The sequence below is a fragment of the Urocitellus parryii genome, chromosome 8 (genome assembly GCF_045843805.1).
Source record: "Urocitellus parryii isolate mUroPar1 chromosome 8, mUroPar1.hap1, whole genome shotgun sequence".
Classification (NCBI taxonomy): Eukaryota; Metazoa; Chordata; class Mammalia; order Rodentia; family Sciuridae; genus Urocitellus; species Urocitellus parryii.
In genome coordinates this window covers 21,390,807-21,414,853 of record NC_135538.1, presented here as the reverse complement: position 1 = coordinate 21,414,853, position 24,047 = coordinate 21,390,807, and the positions used below count along the sequence as shown (strand labels likewise).

Below are 24,047 nucleotides of genomic sequence, written 5' to 3'. Positions count from 1 at the left end.
AGAGACAGTTTTCACTAAGTTGCGTAGGGCCTCACTAAATTGCTGAAGTGGCTTTGAACTCCAGATCCTCCTGCCTTAGCCTCCTGAGCTTCTGGGATTACAGATATGTGCCACTGTGCCCGGCTCAGACATCCACATCTTGTTTAATGGATGTATGTGTGTACTGTCCTATGAGCTTCCTGAGAAAAAGATTCAACTAATGTGTTTTGTTTGACCGTATGGTTCATGAATGAATATTGTCACTCGGGAAAATCTTGTAGGATACTTAGAGTTAAAAATGTTTTTTCTTTTTTTTTTTTGAGATTACTCTTTCCCTTAATGTTTTCCTTTCGAGATCCATATGAATGAGATGGTGAGTACGTACTGTAAATATCCACAGCACAGAGAAAATTTAAATGAAAATGAATGAAGCAGCCTATAGCTTCTTAGTGAGCTTGGTTTCTTGGCCAAGTGTCACAGGATAGTTCTCCTCATTGGCTCCTACTTTATTCTCTTTTTGAAGAATGATGTGGCCCCAACAAATTGAAATACCTTCCGTGGGCCCAAATTAAAGCCCTATGCTTAGAAGCAGCCGTTGGTTGCAGCATTGTAGCCTTTCTAAGATTTCTTTGTATTCTCGAGTAATCCTCTTTCTTTCCTTAGCATGAATAGTGTCTGCAGTCTTGGCTGGTTTTTGTCTTACTGTCTTACTAAAGAGGATCTGGGTAGCTAGAGTGGTTGAAATTACAAGACCATTAGAAGAAAAAGACAAACCTTTAAATAGCAAGCAAACTCAGTGAGTGGACTACAGCTTCAAATATATTTAAATGCTGTGTTGGTTGATTTCTGGTCTATTTAGATAGCATTCTTTCCTCTTCTCTGGCCAGTCAAGGCTTTAGGAAAATAGAAAGCATTTCTTTTAATAAAGTATCTCAGGGCATGTTATTTTAATAAAAATAGAAAACCAAACTAGTGTGTATACAATATGAAATTCCACAAGGGTCCAGCATCTCCTCATGGGTTGTTATGGAGCCGAGGTTTTCTTTTGTGTTGTTATTTGTTTATTTCTGTAGTGTAGATTTCTTTGGTGATCTTATTAGTGGTAATGATGTTTCATGTTAAAAATAACATTTCACTGGTGGTTAAAGTATTCAGAGGGAGACCAAAGTTTAAAAAATAAATTGAAAATGTGAAATGAGAATGGTCCTTAGGAGGCATCCTGGGGCACCTAGGCATCTGTGAATGCCCGGATGATTTGAGTCTGCAAGTTCCCCCTGTTCAGGAAGCTGCTCCTGGGAGTGCCTGCTCCTCGTGCCACCCTTCCTGCTCCCTTGTTGTCTGAGTGGACTCCACGTCTGTGTTGGCCGTTTCCTTTTTAGATGGACAGATTAAAAGTCTCAAAACCAAGTATTAGAAACACCGCCATGCTGAAGACCCCCAGCCAGGAATCCTGATGTCACTGGCCTGAGGCCTTGACTTTGAAGCTTTTTAGAAGCTATCCAAGTGTGCCTACTGTGGAGCCACGGTGGAGGGGCAAAAGGGGATGTTATTTATCCCCCTCCGACTGACACCTTGGGGAGGAGAGGGGCTGACTGCACTGTACCCCAGTGCCAGCTGCGGCTGCCAGGCAGGAAGGGCTCAGCACCTGCCATGAAAGGCTTCCTTTGGGCAACAGGAGGGTGGGATGGAGGCTCAGCTTCCCTCTGTGCTATGGGAGGGGTGGTGTGTTCAGAACCTGGCTGTCATCTGGGAAGAAGCTCTAGCTGTTCCTCTGGGGAGCAGGTGGCTCTTCTGGGTATCCTCATGGGACAATGCTGGCTGAAAGCTTTGGGTATTATATATACACACATATATAATATTTTTGCAATATAATGATACATAGCACAAAACATGACATTTTAAAACACAAAAGATAACATTTTATTATATAAAATATATAAAATGTTATATTTGAATATGATATCATTTTATATAAACTATTATATTTTATAATTTAACAATTTTGATATAGAATATTTATATTATTTTTAAAAATACTTTTTGTGTTACTGGGGATGAATCCAGGGGTGCTATACCATGGAACTACATCCCAAGCTCTTTAATCCACCTCCCCCCTCCACCCCGCCCCTCATTTTGAGACTGATTCTCACTAAGTGGCTGAGGCTGGCCTGGAACAACTCATGACTTGGGATTTTCCTGCCTCAACCTCCCAAGCACAGGCATGAGACTTTCTGATCATCTTGGACTGTGTGCGCCGGTGCGTGTGCGCGCAGGCGCACATGTGAGGGGGAGAGGAGGGAGATGGAGGAGGAGGGGCCATCTGATGACACTCTTAGGAGGTTCTCCCTAACTCTGGCTCATTTGTTGCAACCCAGTTGGGGTGCTGATGTCTTCCATTATTTTTTATTCTTTTACCTATTTGGTCAACTTTGAGCACCTCCTATATATCCTACTCTGGGGAGGGGCTGATGGCAGAAAAATAAAGGTGATGATTCTTCCCCTTTGGGGTGAGGTCCTGGGAAGGCTGCGTGAGAAGGCAAACACAAGGCCACGTGGTGGCTGACTGAAAGGACCGTGGTCATCTGTCGGGGTGGAATATGATTAAAAAGCATGAGAATCTTTATATTTGAGAAGGGAAGAGAGCATGCCTTGTTTGAAAAAGACTTGGGGAGTGGGTGATGAGCCATGTGATGAACATGATACTTGGAGGGTGTGACCTGGCCCTCAAGTCCTGGGCCCCAGCTACCTCCACCATGGACTGAATCCCTGAGCCTCTGAGATGAGGTCTCTCAATAGGTAGGATTCCCTCTAGGATTGTGGTCAGGAATCTTGGTGTAACAAGTTTTGAAATATTTTGCAAGCTATAGTAATCGCTCCAAGTTAAAAAAAAAAGTATAAAAATTTAGTAAAAATTATAAAAATTTAATCAGTTAATAATGGGCTTTGCCTGCTCTTTAGAGTCTAGGAACAGGAAATCACACATTATGTTCATTACATTCATTAAAATGTTTAAGCTGGAACTGTGCACCCGTCTTCTTTTTAGAGTATTTTATTTTTCCTTGGCATTACTTGAAAGGCATGTTCAGCAACTGGTCCTGGATCTGTTTCATGTTTTCATTTGGGTTCTCTGACCCCTCCATAGAGGGCACCAGGTGCTTCCTATTCTAACCATTAGCAAATCCCAGGATTTGGTTGGAGAGACATTGAGGGGACTGGTATGACATGAGCACGGTGGTCTCCTCGCTCATGCCCCAATACTTTGATCTTACTTTGAACAGTTCAGTGAACCAGCAACTCAAGTAGTTTTTTCCCACTGCTCTAGGACTTTCATTGTTTGGAAGAGGAAGCTGAGTCATAGTCCAATTCTACCATTGTGTCAAAGTGAAACTTTAGTCTAGGACTAAAGGAACATAGGTCACACTTTGTGTAAATCAGATTATTGAAAGGTGGATTATGAGCTGGACAGGGATGAGTGTATCAATGGCTATGCAATTGATATCAAGTTCAAGGAACATTTTATTAGAAGAACGTTTTGACCCCAAATCTAATTTTTAGTAATGCTTTTAAAAATCTTTAAAAATACATTAATTATTCAGATTCCTTAAAAAACATTCAGTGCAGATTGAAAATTATGCAAAACAGAAAACTATCATTCCCTCTCCCCCACCATAAACATGGTTAATAGTTTTATTTGTCCTAGCTACATTTTTTTCCCTATCAGTATGCAAATATAAGGCTTTATGTGTAGGTTCCCACAATTAAAGTTATTCTCTTTGTACAAAAATTGAAACTATTTTGTATTGGGGCCATCCCGTTAAAAATATACTAAAAATATCCGTGTACATGTATCTTAGTCCACTGGGGTAATTATTGGCGCAAATATGCTTTTACAGTTAAATTGTCATCCACAAAGGGTAGAGAAGTGAAAAGTGGTAGATCCGTGTTTGAACTTGCTTTTCTTTTTTGTGCAATTGAACTTCTCTGCATATGTTTGCAGGCTCTTCCTGTGAATTCTTCAACAAATTGCCTTTGGTCTTTTTCTCATTTTCTTCTGGAGTTTGGATTTCTGACTTTTAAACTCTTCATGATTCCAAAAGATATTCCTACCCCCAAAATGGCATACTGTGAATGATTTGCTTGAATTTCTTTTGAGTTTTAAGATGGTGTACTTCTAACTTAAAAGACAGATATTATTTCCAGATCTCTGGGATAGAAGTTTGAGTGTTTGGACTTAGAGTCTATATTTTCTCCTTCTCTATGGGTTTACTGTGGAATCTGTCATCATCCTGAGCTGTGCTGAGACTAGTAATTATTTAGGTGCTCTTTCTACTTTATTACATTTTTCATACACTTAATACATTATTTTCATATGGAGAGCAAACCTAGGATAATTTAGAGAGAAACTTGTCTTCCATGTATTTTATGGAACATGTTAGATTAGTAGAAAGGGGCTGTGGAATTAGACTTAAAATGTAATGCCAACCATGCTGCGTCCTGAGCCTCAGTTTCCTCACTTGCACGATAGAGGAAAATGGGCTGAGTTAGTCTTTAAATGTGTGTATGTAACATTCTGGCATGTAATTTAGCCAAATTGAGGAAAAGTTTACAATAAGTGATGACTGCCTATGATAGTAGAGATTTTGTAGTTAATACCAGAATGAGTCCACTTCGGTGCAATAAGACATTAGTTTAAACGAGGCCCCACATGCACCATTATCTTGAAATTTACCAGTTTGTCCTCATCCTTCAATTCTGATCTGTTAGTGATTTTTCACATCAAAGTTTTGAGACTGTAATTCTAGGCTGGGCTTCTTTAACCACAGATCCACTCCATGGCAGGAAATAGCCTTATAGAACAGCAAATGGCCTGCAGTTGCTTGGAGGGTGTCTTTGTGGCAGGGTGCCAGAAATGTTTTGCTGGTTTCAAAGTTCACTTTCATTTGTTCAGAAGGTTTTTTACTGTTTGCAGGCAAGCCAGGTGAACCAAGAGAAGGGGTGCAAGCCTCCCCAATCATTTTGTGCTACATGACCTATTTGCCTTTTGGTGCTTTGCATAAAAAGCTTTATTTAGTCTGCAGTAAAGTTATTTCTCCAAATAGAGGAGAACTGTCTTGGTAGTCTGGGAACATGAGAGATGTCAGTTGAATGCCGCTGATCCGGATACTCAGAGGCGCTGGAAAGATAGGCACCTCCCACAGATTCTTCCAGGTCACTTGCGTATCATCAGTGAAAATACCTGGTCAGATAGCAATCCACTTGGCCCTCTGAAAAGCAGATCCTTTTATCACACCAGCACTGACCCTCTTCTACTGGCACAACTAGCCCCTTGCTGGGAACTTTCTGCCAGGGCTAGTCTCCTGGCTTCTGACCTGGCCTATTTTCTTGTTGACTTCTGGATCGCATGCTTCCTCTGTTTTGCAGATGAAATTTATGGCAGATTGACTTTCTTTTGAGATAACTCAAACCCACCTATGCAATCTAGCATCAGCCAATCTAATAAGAACTGGTTAGTTAGTTGTTAATGAATATATATTGTCTAACTCTGAATAGCTAGTGGTACAGCAGAAAGAGTATAAGTGTGTGTATGTGTGTGTGTGTGTGTGTGTGTGTGTGAGAGAGAGAGAGAGAGAGAGAGAGAGAGAGAGAGAGAGAGAGACAGAGAGACAGAGAGAGAGAGAATGGTTTAAGGCACACTTGGGAACAGGAGAGAAAAACATCTCAAAATGAAAATAACTATTATATTTTAACTCTGCTCATGTGAGTTCTTTAAACTAATGGCCATGTTCTATCTTTGCTCTTTTGTATTTCAAAGTGATGGATTTTTAAACAGGGAAGTTGTAGATATTCTGCAAGTGGACTGAGGAAATAGTTCTCTCGTCCCTTTTTGTGTCCCATGGAGCCCTTCTTGTCTATCCATCTCCTGCCTATTTATTTCTCCTGCTATTACAAAGAGAATCTTACGTTTTATGACAAGAATTTATTTTGTGGTTAAATGAGGTGTACCGAATTTTTAAAAAGTCCTTGAGATTGCTTTCTGTGTATTCACTGGGTTGGTTCCTAGGCCTTATGCTGCAGAATTTCTCTGAGCAGTAAAATCTAAATAAAAATAGAAAGTGTTGAAGGTAAATCTGCATCTTGATTACTGAAATAAAGAATTGACATTTACTTCCCATAGTTTGGAAGACATTTAGTAAATAGTATTTGCCTGGTGTTTTATGATGAATCACTCTTAGCATATTGGGTTTGTGTTGTGAAGCACATAAGCATTGATTTCCCTCTAACTTTTTAAATTTTCTCATCTATTTTTCTTGAATAGTGCCCTGTTTTCTATCAACCTCAACTATGCCACACATGGCTCAGAATTAGAAATGAGGAGGAAAAAATAGAGTAGGAGGCCAAAAATAAATGATTTGGTGAACAATTATCCAGCACCTGCTGTTTCCTGCATCCTGTGGTAGTAGTTCATGGAAGCGTTGGAGTCTTTTAAATCAGGTTTTAAACTTAATGATTCTACTCACTGGCTGCATGGGATCATTGCTTGTGCCTTACAGACTGTGCACACAGAGCTTGTGATGGACATTTGCCCCCTGGAAGGCAGGCACACCACAAAGTAAGTGCCTTAAGGCTATATTTTATGACTGTTTTCTTATTTCACACTTGGGTATCAGTTTCCAGATTTAGAACAGTAAATTAGAAAGGTAGTGGGTGTGAGTGCTGCTAAAATTGACATCCTGACAATAATGTGCCCACTATCAGGCTGATTGTAGGAGATAAAAAAAAAAATAAAGAGCAAAGCCAAGCAACCCAAGTCAACAGGGCACTCCAGTTTGCTACTCAAGTAGGCTAAAATTGGAAAAATAATTAGCATGTGAAAAAGCTCTTCTACTGAAATGGCTGTGCAAGCTACAGAGGCAAATTGGTTTTTTTGGGATACAGCATCCAACTAGGCATTAGAATCCTGTTTTCGTGTTTCTGGATTTAGGCTCATCTGCACTGCTGGTTTCCAGTGTCTGGGTTGATGCTTTGGGGCCATTTCAGTGACTTTGAGAAGCATTGTTGATGTACTTGGAATTGGACAGTTGGAAGCAGGGTGTGACCTCATGGTTTGTTCCGCTATCAGGTCATCAGTAATTCCCTCCTGTGGTCAGTCTAGTACACCTTGTCAAGGAATTCCTTCCTAACCACCAAGTATAGGTTTCCCTTTTCTCTGATCTTACAGCTTCTCCACTCCTATCAAATTCATTAATTCCTAGTTGTGTTCACCCGTCACAGCATCTATGCAGATGTTATCTGTATTTTTGAAAATCTAATCTATCTCTGCAAAGTGAGTCCTGGAGACTTACAGTTTAATGATCTTCTCCAGGTGGTCAGTATGTATGTTTGAGAACTTTTGCTTTGGAGCTTGAAGACAGGCCTGTTCTTGTTTGTCTTTGAGTCTTCAGAGATACCACTGCTCTTGGTATGTTTTGGTGACTCAGAACTTTTTAGGTGGGTGAATGAGATGGAATTCCAGTCAGAAATGAGGGGAAGCAGCTGTGCCTGTGGAGGCCAGTGTGCCATCAACATCAGTTGAATGATTCTAGGCCATTTATCTTTATTGTTTTGAAAGATAATAGTATGTAAAACTGAAAATTTAATATGAACATACCAGAATTAGTTCTTGTGGTTTTCCTTAAGAAAATACACTGTACCTTTATAATTTGTATTTATGTCTTTTTTGAAATAAACACTTATTTTAGAATAGTTTTACATTTGCATAAAATTTGCAAAGATGGTACAGAGAGTTCTGGTTTATCCTGTGGGTTGAGGGCCCCCATGTTAATATCTCACATTGCTGTTATGTCACAGTAAATGAACCAATATTGATACATTGTTATTCATAAAGTCATTGTTATGAATAATAATTTAAATGCCTCATCAAGAGTTATTGTTGAAATTTTGTAAATTTATAGATGAAATAATATGTATGGCATATATCATGTTTTGAGTTTGAATTTTTTTTGTGTGCAAGTTCAGACTCAAAACTTTCGAATTCTCATATGTAGTCATAGTTGCAAATAGGTCCACAAAGCAAATAGGCCAATACTTGTGATAATTAGATTATCAAAGAGATATTTCCAAAGTTGTTTGCCTTCCAGAATGTGGAAAAGGGGAAGGTTATTTCAAAGGCTAACATTTGGCAAATCTATTTGAAGTATTAATGGAAATAATTGTATAGGCTTCTATAGGCATGTTATTTGTTTTAATTATTTATAGTCTTTTCAAGCAGAGGGTACCATTCAAAATATTTAACAGGTGTAGTAGAGGCCTCAAACTGAAGACCACATAATCAGAAGGTCCTAATAATATGGCCCTAGAAAGTTCTACTGGATAAGAACCCCTGATATAAAGCAGTTAAAACAGCCCATCACTGTGTTAATAGGTGCTATCTAAATATTTCTCTTATTGTTGCTCTCATCTTTCACTTCAGTTGTTTATTTCTAATAAGTTTAAAACAAACAGTGAGATAACACCAGGATTTCTTTATATAGTTAAATCATCACGTGTATTAAAAATTGTACATTTTTGGTGCTTCAGGTACATTTTGATGATTTTCTCCATTTGCTAGACACACATACTGTGTGGACAGAAGAAATGTGAGTTGTATTCACAGGTTGGTTTTTTGCCTCCTGTCCTGTCAAGGTTCCCCTCTGACATTGTAGCCTATTGGAACCAGAAACTGTTGGACACCGGGATGTGGAATTTGGAGTCCAGTTGTTTTTCCAGACTCCCTCACAAACACCCACAGCTTGGTTTCAGCTGATTGCAGCTAAGCAAGGGCAGGAGACTATACTTGCCTTATGCCAAATCCCCCTCACTTCCCCATGATGATATGTTATCAGTGCTCTGATCCCTGTTATTTGTTAAGTTAATCTGTGCTTCAGGGATCTGGGAAGATCAGAGCATTTTGTTTTCTGTGACTTCATTTTGTAATATAGGCTCTGGGTAGGTGAGACTCTACTAGAGACATCGAAGCCCAACAATTTAATATCTTCAAACAGTGTTTTTATATTTAGCCTTCCCATCTCCTTCAGCATTCCAGAAACAGATGCTTAAATTGGTTAAACAGTCCTTCTGCTGTGTATTCTAAGGCCTCCATTTTCCTATTAGCAAGTGTTTTTTTTTTGTTGTTTGTTTTTTTTTTTTGTGTGTGTGTGTGTGTTTTAAATCCACAAATACGTGAGAGCAGAATAGTCAATGGGACTGGAGGATTAGTTGAAAATCTTCCCCATGTTAGAATTGTTGATCCCAGGACTTCCTGCAGACACTTTGATGGCGTTATCTATTTCTCCTTTGAATTTACTTGGCTGTTTCTTAGCAAACATTTATTTGCCAATGTGATTATGAAAATAATTATTTGCAACAAGATACGTTACGATATTAAGTCATCTTAGACAAATTAGTAAACTTACTTCAGATGCCAGTTTTTACATCTCATGTTGCAGATGTGATTGGTTCTCTGGTGTTGGGTGAGGAGGAGCATGTGGGAGCAGGTCCTTCCCTTTTGATTGGAGCACTTGGACTTCAGAGTCAATCTGCATGAATTCTGCTTCACGTACTCCCATTTACTAACACTGAAATACCTGGGCAAGTTGCTCACTTTTCAGTGTTAGTAACCCCTGTGGGAAAAGGGGACAGTAAAAGCATCCATTCCATGTAGATAGTGTGAGAATTAAATTACATAGCAATCCATGTAGGATGCATTCCATAAATGTTGCTAATTATAGCACCAGTAATAATGCAACCCCTGTAATTAATGCTCCTGTTAATTACTACTACTATTAATAGAGCCACTAGTATGAATCAAGTTGGCTGAATTGAGATTTAATTTGCTGTTTCTCTATAGGTGATACTGTGCTACGAAACAACCAAAAGATAGAAAGAGGTAGATATAAAATCCAAATTAATTAGTCTTACCCTGAATGGTGTTGTCACTTCAAAATTTAAATCAATAACATTACAACATTTTGTGCTGTCCCATGGAAATTCTTATTTTTAAAACTGTGTTGTCAGAGGCTGGGGTTATGGCTCAGCGGTAGAGTGCTTGCCTTGCACCTGTGAGGCACTAGGTTCCATCCTCAGCACCACATAAAAATAAATAAATAAAATAAAGGTATTAAAAAATATTCTCTTTAAAAAGAAAACAAAACAAAACTGTGTTGGTAAAGATATTTCAATCTTTAAAAAAAGCTTCCCATATTTTTTTCTCCATTGTTGAGAGTTTTTTCTTTTAAAAATCATAGTTATATCAAAGAATACTAATGTAATACAAAAAAAAACAAAAAACAAAAACAAAGTACATGTATAATGACATAAATTGGCGTGAACATACTTTATATATAGATACGAAAAATTGTGCTCTATATGTGTATAGGTATAAAGCAGTTAAAACAGCCCATCCGTTTTGATTGAGACAAAAGTGGTAACTTTTGTCATGTATTTAAAATAAATAAATAAATAGATAGATAAAAGAATAAATAAAGTAAAAAATATTTTGCTACCATCTTAGCAGAATAGTAATTTTTATTTCTTATTATCTCATTTAGTCTCTGTATCCACACTTAAAAATAATTGTAATTGTGTAATATTTGTAATGTTTTTCTTTGTTGCTTTAGTTTTACATGATTTCATGAACATTTTCCAAATTTTTATCAGGTAGTTATGTCATAATTTCTTTTTTTCTTTTTGGTGTTCAGGTTATTTCTAGTTTTTCAACATTGCAGATATAGTGCATTGGCAAATGAATAGTAGGGGTTGTGGCTCAGAGGTAGAGCGCTTGCCTAGCATGCATGAGGCACTAGGTTCGATCCCCAGCACCATGTAAAAATAAAATAAAGATATGATGTCCATCCACAACAAAAATAATTAAAAAAAAAAGTTATCCACAGAGTATTTTATCCATAAAAAATGCAATAAAATTGTTGTGAGGATCATATAAGTGGGCAGATATAACCCCAGTACCCTGGGGACAATGACAACTGCTACTGTTACTGCTCCTATTCTCAGCCAGGACACTATTGCCACTTTGGGCCAGATAATTCTTTGTTGTGGGGTATGGTGGATGGCTAACATCTCCTCTGGTCTCCATCCACCAGTGGTGACAAGACCTCTCTCTGCCAGGTGTCCCCTAGGGGCACAGTGGCTTCCAGTTGAGAGCCTGACACAGCAGTTAGAATAGACGAGAGCAGTCTGGCATAACTATTTAAGTGCTAGATAAATATTTCCTATCATTATTGTCATCGTTACTGTCCTTCATTTCAGTTGTTTCTGATAAATTTCTAGAAATATCATTTCTAGGGTAAGTTTAATTTTTGCAGTTATTGACAGACATTACTAGTGTTCTACAGGGCACTGAGTTAAGTGTAAAAAACTTTATAGCATTATTTTATATAAATTCCAATATCTCTGCCATCCAGCTAGCATACAATTGTTAATACTACATATTGTTTAGAGTTCAATTTCTGGAATTACTGGCCAAGAGGAGCTCATTTCCTGTATTCTTTAGTTGTATTGCCACATTTTAAGATTCTCATAACGGCCATTGTCTACTCACCTTTTTATGTGAGTCTCTGCTGTTCCGTCTTTGCCCTCAATAACCAAGTCTGTATTCAGTTTCTTTGCTTGACCTTTTAATAGCTCTATGTAGAACATCGTTTGGGGTCTTTTCACATGGCTGTGCCTTTCCATCACAGTACTTTGCTGTTTTGTATTAAGACAATAATGGATGGTTTTCCATAATATGAGACCACTCAGCATATAAATATAAGGTGACATCCTCTTTTCTGAAAGGTAATTTTGTGGAAAAGAACTTTGTACTCTGTGATGTGTATCCTTAAAGAAACATGGTACCTCTGACTTAAGTACCCTGCAGGAAATAATTCTGATCCTAGCTACAGCAGGGACTCTTGGCCCCACTCATACCCTCTTCTCTGGCATTTCCAGGTACTAGGACTTACAGCTGTGGGCACCAACATTCCTTTGCCTGTAGGCATGCTCTGTCTGGACAAGCTCATACACACCCAGGGCTGGCAGGAAGTACCAGTCCCTTACCCCCAATTGCCCCCCCCCCACACCCCAGTGAGGTACAAATTCTCTAGTTCTCTGCTGTCTCAGTTGATCCAATTTTGAGATGAGTATTTTACATGGGTTGTCCAAGTTCCTGGGTGAATTGCAGTGGTAACTTGATTGATAATGACCGTTTCACTGGCCAACTTTACTTTCCTGTCTCATTTCTTTACTCCCTGCTAGTGTTTTCTAGGACCACCTCCAAAATAAACTATTAAGACTTGAATGTTTATCTCCGGGTCTGCTTCTCACAGGGAAACAAAGTATGTCAGGCAATTTTCCTTTGACCTTGACTCTTGAAACAAGAGAAGAGATCAGATCTGGAGAAAAGAAATCCTTTGAAGACCTGTCTAGCCTACAGAATGCTTTAGAGCCATGGCAGAGTGGCATTTGGTGTACCTTGGAGACGTGACCTTCAGCCCACATCTTCACACTGTGGACTGACTTAGGGTTATGGTTTAGATGTGGTGTCCCCCAAAGCTCACATGTGAGATAATGCAAGCAGGTTTGGAGGAAAAATAATTGGCTATATCCTTAACCTAATCAATGAATTAATCCCTGATGGAATTAACTGAGTGGTAACTAGAGGCAAGGGGGTGTGTCTGGAGGAGGTGGTTCACTGGGGGCGTGGCTATGGGGCATATATTTTGTATCTGGGGAGTGGAATCTCTCTCTCTCTCTTCCTGATCATCAAGCAAGCTGCTTCCCTCTGCCACAGTCTTCCTCTGTGAAGTTCTACCTCACTTTGAGCCCTGAGGAATAGAGCCTGCTGTCTGTGGATTGAGACCTCTGAAACCGTGAGCCCCCAAATAACCTTTCCCTCTCTACAGTTGCTCTGGTTTGGGTATTTTAGTCACAGCAGCGAAAAAACTGACTAAAACACTTAGGGAATTGCAAGATTTCTGAAAGATTAGTTCTTCATTTGTGTCTTTCCGCATATAAAGACCGACTAGTATTAGGAAAGGGATAGGAAAAACAAACAAAACAAAAACTTTTATCTCTTGCCGTCCTAATTTTGTCCTTCATTTGAGCTGATTATCATTAATGCCTTAGGAAATATCTTCAGCTTGGCAGACAGAGCAATATGAGTTTTAATTGTGGACTTAGTCCAGAGGCCTGTGTTTGAGTTAAAACCATCCAGGAGTTGTGGGCAGAACAGATGGTCCTATTTCTGGATGCTAAGCGGGGCTTTGTAGGGCTGGAAGGAAAGAAGTGCCTTTTAACTACAGGCACAGGTCGATTCCTGGGATTATATTCATTATGCTGCCACTTCCTCACACAATTGAGAGAATAAAATCAAGGGCCAAATGAACCATCATCATAACAACAACAAACAAAGAACAGAGTTGTAAACATTTGCTTTGTTAATTGAAAAAAATACAGTTGTTGAGATTGGTTTCTAAAAAGTTAATTTCAGCTAGAATATAATAACTGGCTTTCTTTAAATGGGTGAGGTGGGGTTGCTGAGGTCCTGGTGTGGGCATCCCATGCCAGGTGATGGGTCCTGCAGAGGCACCCAGCTCCCTGCCTCTCCTCCCTCCTTCCCCTCTGCCCAGGGCCCAGCTGCTGTCCCCCAGTGCGCTCTCTGACTGCACAGCTCCAGGAACATTTGTCATAGAGTCACATAACTGTTCTGTTTCCTCTCCAGCAAATTGTTGAATGTAGTTTGCAAAAAGACGAGGTCATTGCATAGTCTTTGATGACCTTCGCTGTAACTGAATGGGAACCGGAGTGAATGTTGGCCGGGAGAGGTTTCACATTTTCCGTGTGAAAGTTCTTCCTTTGTTGTATGTGATTAATAACTGGATAGGATATAAAGCCAAATGATTTCATTGTTGAACACAGACTCGAAGGTCATGAGAAACTGCCTGTTCCAATTAAACTTTGCCAAGATGAGGTAGAAAGGTTGGCATTGACACCTGAATAGTTTTTAGAAACAAGGCAGAGAATGTAGAAAAAAAAAATGACAAGTGCCATTCTCTATGTGATCTGAAAAGCTGATTTCAACTTGATGCAGTGATATGTTGGGTCCTTACAACCAATGACCTTTGAAACTGAGATTGCACTGTGGTTTACCACTCAGGTGTGTTGAGGACCTACTGTGTGCCAGCTAGTTCAGGTTGAGTTTGTTGTGGTAAGAAATGTGGTAGAGAATTAATTGTAGGTATACCCATTTCATTTTTCTTAAGTTTTACGTTGTATTGGTTTGCTATTTGAAACATAATTTTGAACCAGCTTTCTTTGTACAAAGCACTTTGAGTTTCATTATGTTTTCAAAAGAATCTAATAATCATGTGTAATATTTGATGGACACACTATGATCCTTCAATTAAAAATACAGACACCAAGGCACCTGGCAACTAATATCATATAGGACCGTATGTTTGCTCATCTTCTTTTCTGTGCATTTTCTAGGCTTTTGATTAAGAAGTTAGGAAAAGATTGACTTCTAGTCTGTCCATGTCCATGAAGGAACTAACCACCCCAGCTTTTACTTAACTAATTCTCTGCATATGTCCATGTATTTAGTGAATTGCCACAAATGCTGGCTGCCATCAGTCTTAAATTATAATAGTAGCTTAATTTTGAAATTGATACTTTGGAAGCCTGGTTTTCCCGGAGCTGGTAGAGTGTGAGATGCTCAAGGATGAGTTGGCCTGGTTGGATCATCTTTGCAATGCTGTGACTCGCTTGTTTTAAGGCTGGGTCTGGACTCTTCTCTCTCAGGGGCAGCTTCTAGTCCTGGTTCAGCTGGTAGGAATTTGATTCTGAGATAGCGACAACTGCAGATGGGCGGGCATACAAACTCTTCCCTCTGCTCTTCCCATTAGACTCTTTCCCTGCTGAAAACCAACAAAGCAAAAACACTCCTAAAACATTTAACTTTCACTCGAATTGAATTCTTTCTTTTTTTTAAATTGATTTTTTAATATATGACAGCGGAATGCATTACAATTCATATTTCACATATAGAGCACACATTTTCATACCTTTGGTTGTATACAAAGTATATTCAAACTAATTTGTGTCTTCATACATACACTTTGGATAATGATGTCCATCACATTCCACCATCATTTCTAACCCCCTGCCCCATCCCTTCCTCTCCCACCCTTCTGCCCTATCTAGAGTTTGTCTATTCCTCCCATGCTCCCCCTCCCTATCCCACTATGAATCAGACTCCTTATATCAGAGAAAACATTTGGCATTTGTTTTTTTGGGGTTGGCTAACTTCACTTAGCATTATCTTCTCCAACTGGAGTCGAATTATTTCTGTTGAAGAAGTTGTTTTATTATATAGCCAACTCCTGATTTCTTCTGAAATATCAGGATTTTTTTTTTCTTTCATCTAAGGATATGTCAGGCTATTACTTTAGTGATTCAGTAAATATTTATTTATATTAATGGTACCTATGAAACTATATGAGAGAGACCAGAGAATAAGATAATTCTTTCCTTCTAAGAATTAAGAATCTCACTAGGAAAGTAGATCGTGTAAGCGTGGATATATAGATTGTTTTGTTATAATAGGAATTAAATTTAAAATGTGGGAATGGGCTGGGCACAGGGCTAGAGGAGAGGCTCTGTCTCAAGACTTCATCAAAGAGAGGATCATTTGCTGTATGGAATCTGATAGGCTCACAGGGGCTGAAGGAAGATGGTCCAGGTACAGGATCAGAATTAATAGGGTCAGCTATAGAAAAGTGTGCCATATACCTTAGTAGGTACTATACATGTACTTATTCAAGTTCCATATGGATATGTATGATTTTTTAAAAAAATTATTAGTTATTGATGGACCTTTATTTATTTATTTGTTTATATGTTGTGCTAAGAATCGAACCCAGTGCCTCACTCATGCTTGGCAAGTGCTCTCTCTACCACTGAGCCACAGCCCCTGGATATGCATGATTTTAAAGGCAGTGAGCTTTGTTTGGAGGTTTTGAGTGTGAGGAATTTCACGATCAGAAGGTTTTTCTATCCAAGGTGATTAGGATACACACCATGCGATACATAGTATAGGGGGTTATTGTAGTACCTGGACTCTGAGATTGGTAACTTGGGAATATCTTGGCTCTGGTGAGCAATTAAATTGAATTATGCCAAAGCTCACTGCATGGATTTTAATACTTAAGATTCTGCTGCCAAAAGCTGAGCTCACTCCTCTCTTGAGTTTAGCTGTGGTGGAAGGAACTTGTGTGAGGATGATTCTTCTCCTTCATTGGAGTGACATGCTCATTTTCTAGACTGGAAGCTCAGCTGATAACCCGCAGGAATTGCTTCTGACTGTGACCTGCTTCCCCACTGTTTCTTATGCTTCCCTGTGAAAGGTAAAAGGAGCCACTGGGGTCAATTTTCCTTGATTTGGTGTCAGTGTGTGTGAGATTGCCCTTGTGTAGATTTTGTATGTTGGTGCTGATCTGTACATCACCCTTGCTGGGGCTGGCAGCTCGGATACCCACAAGCTCTGCCTTGGGCTACTTTGTGCTTCTACTTGTGATTTTATACTTCCCAGTTCGTGATTCACAGGCAGGGATTGAATGACCAAGATGTGCTGCAGATGAGGGGGTGTGTTGGTTTTCTCTTGCGGCTGTATGAAATTGGCATGAGTTTGCTGGCTTTGAACAATACAGATTTCTTATCTTTCAGCTCTGGACGTCAGAAGGCTGATACAGGTCTTGTTGGCTAAACTCAGGATGTTGGCAGGGCTGCATGCGTTCCTTTTAGAGGCTCTAGAGGTGAATCTGTTTCTTTGTCCTTTCCAGCTCCGACAGGCTGACCATATTCACAGCCCCCTTCCAGCTCAAAATCAGCAATGGTGGGTGGAGCCCCTCACTTTCCTCGCTCTGATACTCTCGGGCTTTCCCCTTCCTCACATATAAGGACCCCTGGGATTACACTGGGCTCATCAGGATGATCCAGGACAGTCTCCCTTTCCTAAAGCCACTTGATTGGCAACCTGAGTTCTCTCTGCATTTTCAGTTACTCCTTGCCATGTAACCAAATGTGTTCACAGGATCTGGGCGTTAGGACACGGGTACATTTTGCTAGGTTTGGGGAGGGGAATGCATTATTTGGCCTACCACAGATGATATGGTTTTCATTTCTTTTAGACATGGACATCTGCATACAGAATATGGAATGGTGAGGAGTTTTTCCTGTTTATCCTGCTTGTCTGAAATAAATTTCATCCCTTTTCTTTGGAAGCGGACTCATACTTAATGTAAAAAAAAAAAGTCCTGCTAGACAAAGATGTTCTTGTTTTTGTGTGGGATAGATGGGATGGATATGCCTGTCTGATGATGGGGAAAAAGTAAAGGAAGGACCTAAATAATTTCAGCTTTAGGGGCTGCTTGGGGTTCTGTAATGGATCATGAAGAGTAGATTGGTAATTCTGCTCTGATGAAACCACTCCTGATCATGCACTCTTTACACTTTACTCTGAAGCCAAATGCTTCAGTTAATGTGATCTAATGGTTTTCTGTCAGTGTCATTTGGCAGGATGTTATTAAAGAGAAACATCCAACATAGTGTTCAAGCTTACTTGGGAAGAAAACAAGTGAATAGCCAAACTGAAAGTGGAATTTAAATGACTTCTATTTTAGGAAAAGTGAAGAAGTTGAGAGGTTAGTTAACAAGGCACTTTTTTTTTTTTTTTTTAAATCTAGATTCAGTGGTAATTTGATCTGTGAAAGAAATTTATTTTCAGTAATTTTGGATAGTATTATGGCAGCCATTAGAGATTTTATGTGCATCACATTCTAATCTGACATGAGAACCTAGACGGTGTAATTATCATGTGAGTATGAAGGCTGAAGTGCTAAAGTGGCACAGTTTATATTAATTTACTTGCAAACAGCATATACCCGTGGGAGATGCCACTTCCAAGAAATTTTTACCTACATTATAAAGAAGTGGCCGGATGTGAGGCTAGGATTTGTCAAGAAAATATTCCAAGACAACAAAGTCACTTAGACACATCATTTCTTCCTTATTAATTTATAAATAGAAGTTGCGTTTTATAGATAAGATCTTTTTCTGTGCCCCTCAGTCATTGTTTGGGCAATGCAATTGTTATGGGATAATATTTAACTGATTTAGAATAGAACATTATGGATTTTAGAACATTTAGAATAATTTTCAGAAAATCTGCATTTCTGAAGCACGTAGGTGGCCTGTAGAAGGAAGGTAAGGTTCTGTCGTAGACCAGCCGATGTCGTGTCAGTGTGATGACCCACCAGCTTGGTCCCTAAATCATTGATTTTCCTGTGGATTAATCCCACCAGCTTCTATTTTTCAAGGAGAAAATTATCTTCAAGAAGACAGTTATTTGTTGAGTGAGAGCCAAGAGAACAATTCTAGGAATGTTAAAGGCCCCATGTGAGGAGATGATTGTGTTTATTACTGATAATCTTCAGCGACTGAGGAATTGAGGGCATGTGAGCTCCTCACCACTTTCTCTTCTCATCCCATGCAGGCCCATCCTGCAGGCTGATGGGAATTATCACATGGACATTTAAGAAAGTCTGGTGTCGAACATTCCTTCCTTCAGTGTTTTCAAAATTCTCTAGTATGTAGAAGAAACCTTTGAGAACGACAAACAAGAATGATGTTATCTAAAGGAACAAGGGCCTGGCACATAGCAGATGCTTAATAAAATTTTTTTTTCAAGAAAAAGGAATAAATCAAACAACTTATTTGTGTATGTGGTTCAAGTTAGTTTTTATAGGATGGGTTTTCTCTTTTCTTTTTTTGCTTTAGGAAAGGAGTTTGTTTTATATCTCAAGGAAAGAGAAACATACCTTGAACATTAAGGAGTATAAACCATAAGCTTAACAAATAATAAAGTTGGTTTACTGTCAGCCTCAGAATTACAGAGAAGGTCCTAAGAGAGACACAGTGGTTTCTCCTGTGGTTTAGAGAAGATGTCTCTTTGCCATGTTGGCTGCAGGGATTTTTTTTTGCTTGTTTGTTTTATACTTTAACTTCTGTTTGACCTTTTATAAAATGAGACTCTATAGTGTTCCTTTAAGATAGTGTTAAAGTCTTCTTTTCTTTTCTTTTCCCTCCCTTCCTTCCTTCCTTCCTTCCTTCCTTCCTTCCTTCCTTCCTTTCTCTTTCTCTCTTTCTTTCTTTTTGTGGTGGGGGGATTGGAGAACAATATAAAAATTGATGGAAGTTGCAGTGGCACATGCCTGTAATCCCAGCAATTTAGGAGGCTGAGGCGGGAGGATCGCAAGTTCAAAGCCAGCCTCAGCAGATGAGCAAGGCATTTAGCAACTCTGCAAGGCCCTGTCTCTAATTAAAATGTTAAAAAGGTCCTGACTCAGTATTTAAGTACCTCAGGTTCAATCCATGATACCAAAAATAAATAAACAAATAAACAAACAAACAAATAAGTAAATAAATAAATAATAACATTAATTAATTAATTAATTAATTAATGGAAGTAATGGAATTTCTGCCTCCAACTCAAATCCACATTTGTGGAGTCACTAAAACTTATCAAGGGCTGGGGATATATAACTCATTTGGTAGAGTGCTTGCCTCACATGCACAACACCCTGGGTTCACTCTCCAGCACCACACATGTACATACAAAAAAAAAAAAAAAAACCCAAACAAAAACAACAAAACTTACCAAATATGTGTGTTTGCTAATTTTATTCATATTTACTCATTTACTTCCATGGCTTTTAAAGTCTATAGGATTAGCTGATAAAATGCTACCTTCGTCCCATCCCCTTTTTATATTAAGTATTATCTGTATATGTTTTTATCTTCCAAAGGAACTGTGGAGATCCCCATCATTGGGTGATTTTCTTGTTTGTTTATATTGTTTGCTAGAGTTTGTACTCAGGGCCTGGCATATGCAAGATAAGCGCTCTATCACTGAGCAGCACTCCCAGCTCCCCCCGCCCCACCCCTGCCTTTTTTGGTACCAGGGATTGAACTCAGAGGCACTCAACCATTGAGCCACATCCCCAGCCCTATTTTATTTTATTTAGAGACAGGGTCTCACTGAGTTGCTTAGTGTCTCACCATTGCTGAGGCTGGTTTTGAACTCCTGATCCTCCTGTCTCAGCCTCCCCAGCCACTGGGATTAGAGGACTCCCAGCCCTTTTTAACCTTTTATGTTGAGAATGGGTCTTGCTAAATTGCCCAGGCTGGCCATACACTTGTGATCCTTCTGGCTTAGCCTCCTGATTAGCTGGGATTACAGGAGGGTGCCATTGTGCCTGGATATATATTGCCCACTTTGGATTATAAATATAGATCATATTATTTATGTTGTTTAACAAATTTGTTTTTCTGGGGTGGATATCTCTCTCTCTCTCTCTCTCTCTCTCTCTCTCTCTCTCTGTGTGTGTGTGTATGTGTGTATTGGCCTTAGCTAAACACATTGTATACCTTTTCTGCCAATACTGATAGATCTAGCATTTTCTTTTAAAAAACTTAATTTTTTAAAAATCTTATTATTATTTTTAGTTAACACATAATTGTCATACGCTTTATGGGGTACAGTGTGGTATTTCAAGCATTATGTGTATACTTAGCATATTCCTTTTACCACTCTCTTATTTAGCATGAGCAGAATTCTGCATGCATCCTAAATCATTTGTAGATTAGCTTTTATGCTTCAGATAGCCGGAAACAGAAATAAGAAGAGAAGAAAGAGCAACTGATCAGAGGGATATCTCAGTTGCAAAAACTCGGCTTTGTTCCTCATCTCAGAGAGTGGCTGTGTTTGGGGGGGATGGGGGGGAGGCATACATCTTGAAAGGAGGGGGCTGTTGACTAAGAAGTAGGCCTCCACCTAACAGAACACCCACTGTGACTATTTACAATGTTTGAATCTCAGCAAAAATACCACTTGTATTCTGAATTCCTTTGTTTCAACTACATAACTCAATAAGAAAGAAAGTTTCCTACAATAGAAAAGAATAGACACTGTTCAGAGGCCAAGTTTTGCCTTTTAAGACTGAATGTGCTGTATTTTAATCTTGCTTCTCAAGTTCAAAAGACTGGTATAAACAAGAGGAGGGCCCTCTGGTATTTCTCTGCAAGCTTCAGTCATTCTGTTTCTATTTAATATATTTATTTTTAATCCTGTTTATTTAGGGCCAGTTGCTACTGCATCTAAGGAATTCTGTGTTTCTCACAGGTTAGTGGCCCTCGGATGACTAGGAGCATCATTTCTAGGACCCCCAGGATACCAAAATTCATAGATGCACAAGCCCCTCAAGTAAATGATGTAGTATTTGCATATGACTTCTTAGATCTGCTTGTATACTTTTTTAAGTCATTGCTAGATTCCTGGTAATACCTAATACAATGTAAATAGTCACACTGTATTTTGTAGGGAATAATGATACGGAAAAAGTGTACCCATTCGGTACAGATGCAAGACTTTCATTTACATAGTTTTTGATCTGTCCTTGGTTGAATCCATGGTTGTGTAACCCACAGACATGGAGGGCTGGCTTGTACCCTCTCCCAGTGCAACAGCGTGGGCTGCCTGGAATGGGCTGTGTCTAATTCTTTTCAACTGTTTATTGATTCTATCTACTCATCTGAAAAAACCTCCTGGTTGTCATGAGGATTTAAATAAAATAATGCAAGTGAGAAAATAACTTGGAGAAAAATATATGCAGATCATATAAGTGTCTGGAGTCTAGAATATATAAAGAATTCTTACAACTCAACAATCAAAAGACAGCTGGGGTTGTGGCTCAGTGGTGGAGTGCACTGGGTTCGATCCTCAGCACCACATAAAATAAATAAAAGTATTGCATTTATCTACAACTTAAAAAAAAGGATTAAAAAAAAAGATAGCTCAACTGAAAAGTGGGCAAAGAGATAGACATTTCTCCAAAGAAGAAACACAAATGGCTAGTAAGGTCATGAAAAGATGATCAGCACCATTACTCATTAGGAAAATACAAATCAAAACCACAGTGAGAGTCCACTTTGTACCTGCTGGGATGGGCATAATCAAAATATGACAAAAAACAAGTATTTGAAAGGATGTGGAGAAATTAGAACCTTACACTGCTGATGGAAATGGACAATGGTGTAGCAATTTTGGGAGACAGTATGGCAGTCCCTCAAAGAGCATTATCATGTAACCCAGCCATTCCCCTTCAAGTGAACACTCCAGAGGGGAGAAAACCTGTGTCCACACAAGAAAGCTGTACAGAGTTGCAGAGGAGAGTATTATTCTCCCAGGCAAAAAGTGGAAACAACTGACATGTCCTTCTCCTGATGAATGTGTCCACAAAGTATGGTTTGTTACAAAGTAACATTTTCTGCAGAGCTGAAGCAACCATGGATATCCTCTCTCACTGGTTCCTGTGATCACTCTGGATAGATTTCAGATTACTGTCACTCACAGTAGCAGGCATGCATTTATTAGAAGGGATGGGAAAAGGGGACTCTCTGAAGGCAAAGAGGGGGTCCTCTCAGAGAGAAGAACAGCAAGCCCTCTTCTGCCCTCCAGTCTTATCTGGGGTTCCAGGGAAGTTTCCAGAGAATCCTGCTCATCCTCCTGTTGACTTTTGACTGACAACAGGATCGTGTAAGACTTCCACGTCCTCAAAACACATGGTCTTACCCCACGAGGGGAGATTTTGTTGTTAAACTGGCATGCCAAAGACCCAAGGCAACTCTGGGTCACTTTGGCTGGTGCTGACCAGTTCTAATTGAAACTTGTTCTTACAGGTTTGATGGTTAGGGGCTTTGCTTTTAATTATTCTGTCTTTCTGCATTCTGGAATCTGCTCTGTGTAAAGGTCACGAAAGTCTCCTTCTTTAGGGTAACTTGTGTCCTTTGGACTTGCATTTCTTCTGCAGTCAATGGTGGTTTGCTGAGGAAGGTAGCCTATGCTATTGACTTAGGTGAATTTTTTTTTTAAGAAAATGTGGGATTCAGAACCCTAAGTCCAGTTTATAGAATTACCCCTGAACTTCATATTCCCACCATTCATGTCCATTTGTTACCTATCAGTTTTTCCATACAACTGAATATTATTCAGCGGTAACAAGAAATACAGTACAGGTAAGGCTACAATACAACACATATGCACCTTGAAAACATAATGCTAAGTGAAAGAAACTTGCCACAAAGGGCCACCTATTACCATTTCCATTTTTATGAACGGTTCACACAGGCAGATCCATATAGATAGAAAGTAGATTTGTGGTTTTAGGGCTGGGAGAGGGCAGGAAATAGGGAATGACAGCTAATGGGTGCAGGGTTTCTTTTTAGGGTGATGAAATGTCTGGAATTAGTGATAATTGTTGCACAACTTTGTGAATATACTAAAGCCCATTGTATTGTGTGCATTATATGGATAGATTTTTATGGCATGTGACTTATAGCATTGACCAAAAATAAGATAATGCAGGAAAAGCAGTACCATGCCTGAACAGGGCAAGCACTCTGTGTGTGAGCTCATTCTTCTACTGTTGGCATCCTCTTCATTATTATTTTAAAAAGATAATTGCTTGTAATGTGGTTCTGTTCTTTCCAGTTTTTTCCCTCAAATTACACACTAGCAATTGGGTGCTTGCAAATTTTTTCCGAAGGTCTGCATTTGTGAGCAGGTCCTGGGGGGGAGAGGTTTGAATTATTGTTTGTGTGTCTGTGTGTGTGTGCGTGTGTGTGTGTGTTTCTCATTTGCTTACACTGCATCTTCTTTCTATAAGATAAAGTGCTTCTTGGCAGGTCATATGCCCTTTATAGATTTTTCTCTTTTTTACTCTCTTTCAGTTGATTTATCTGATTAGACACTTTCAACTTCTATGATGGGAAGAAGGAAAAGAAACCAAGAATAAGATAATTCTAAGAAATTCCTCAGCCTTGATGATGAAATTTCTACTCTTAGTTTTTCCCTCACGATGAAACAACAAGGAGTTTTTCTTTTGGGGACAGTAGCTACATAGTACAAGAGTCATGGTACA

The 24,047-nt window shown here is 39.2% G+C and overlaps 1 protein-coding gene across 5 annotated transcripts in view; it reads left to right on the top strand.

Annotated features, from left to right (window-relative positions):
* The window catches only part of Utrn (utrophin), a 514,146-nt gene that overhangs the window by 57,625 nt on the left and 432,474 nt on the right, over positions 1–24,047 (top strand). The window lies entirely within an intron of this gene.